The following is a 1,651-nucleotide window of genomic DNA, read 5'->3' on the forward strand; positions in this document are numbered from 1 at the left end:
ATCTCTAGATTGCTTGTAATGCCTAAGAGGCCTAGACATCACTTCATTTAAGTGCATTCAACGTAGCACTCAGTGTGATGCAAATTCAATGTTCACTTTTTGGAACTTTGTGTATTTCTTTTTTAATGAATGTTTGATTTGCTATTGGTGGAATCCATGGATGCTGAACCCATAGATACAGAGGGCCAACTGTACTTGTCGGACTCTGAAACTTCAACTTCTCAGCTCCGCCTGAACCTCAGGCATAGAGATGGAATCTGAAGCAGACCAGAGGGTGGCTTCTTGGAGATGGTGAGGCCTGGCCACAGAAGGAACAGGATGCAAGACAGCTGCCTCCCACACAGATGTACCGCATTTAAGAAGATGTCACCACCCCCACGAGAAATATCTACTGCATGCTCATGTTTGAATGTGTGTGTATATCTATATAGATTCAATATATACATATGTTACAAAGAACTGAAGCAGCAAAATTAGAGAATGCTCAATATTTCTCACATGCTTGGAATAACAAGAGATGTAAAAGCAACTCAGAATTACATTCCCCTTTTACAAAGCCAGAAAATGTGGCTGAACTACTGAAGGCTTTCAATCTGAGGGCACAAAGTAGGAAACATATTACTATTTACTCTCCGGTAAGAAAAATGGAGTGAGACAAGGTCTGCCTTTGAATCACTATAGTTGTATGTCTAAATGGCGTTTCTTTCTGGCAGTTAGTAATGGGACCTGGCAGTTAATGATGATGATGGCAAACACTTAGGGAACACTCACTATGTGCCCAGCACAGGTCTAAATACCTTCTGTAGTCCAACTCTCTTCATCCTCAAAACAGCCCTAAGGCAGCTCTTATTTCTATTGCACAGATGAGGACACCGAAGGACATATTAGGTGCTTAGAAAATATTTTGTGAATGGAATTAATAAGCAGAACTATCATCAATCACTTTATTTTTCTTTTGCTCTTAATAACAATTCATTCTTTCTCACTCTTGAACTACTTTTACAGTTAGTGTAATACATCTGTTCTTCAAAACCAGCAAAATCGTTTCTAGAAAGATTGAGAATAACAGAACACTCTGATTAATATAATTACTCTCTAAATTAAACCATTAGATCTGAAACTGTTTGCATTTGTGGGCAATCACAAAAGGTCATGACCCCAGAATCCATCTCTCCTACCAGGGTTGTCTGCCTGTACCAAAATATCAATACGGAAATATGGGTGATATCTGTTTTCTTGAAAGAGCATCAGTGGATTATGAGTTCATGATTAAAACAAATATATATTAAGGCAAACCATATGAAGTTACTGCTTGTCAGATTAAAAGCAGCCAAATATCAACAATTATATAGGGGTCAACTTAATAGATTTTGCCCCATTTCAAAGCAGTGTGACTGAAGAATTTAATTTTCTTAACAAGTGGTAAAGGAGATGGGAACAGTTACTGGAATTGAGCTAGAAAGCTATTGTTTTATGGCATAGTTTAGTTCCCACAGTAAATTTTCTCAAATTTTAATAAACTCTCCCTTACATAGTCATTTAACTTATTTCTCTTGCATGTCCTATATTTACTTATGGGTTTTAATATGATAAGAATAGAGGATACAGCCAGGTGTGGTGGCTCAAGCCTGTAATCCCAGCACTTTGGGAG

This window comes from Piliocolobus tephrosceles, chromosome 5, assembly GCF_002776525.5.
Source record: "Piliocolobus tephrosceles isolate RC106 chromosome 5, ASM277652v3, whole genome shotgun sequence".
Classification (NCBI taxonomy): Eukaryota; Metazoa; Chordata; class Mammalia; order Primates; family Cercopithecidae; genus Piliocolobus; species Piliocolobus tephrosceles.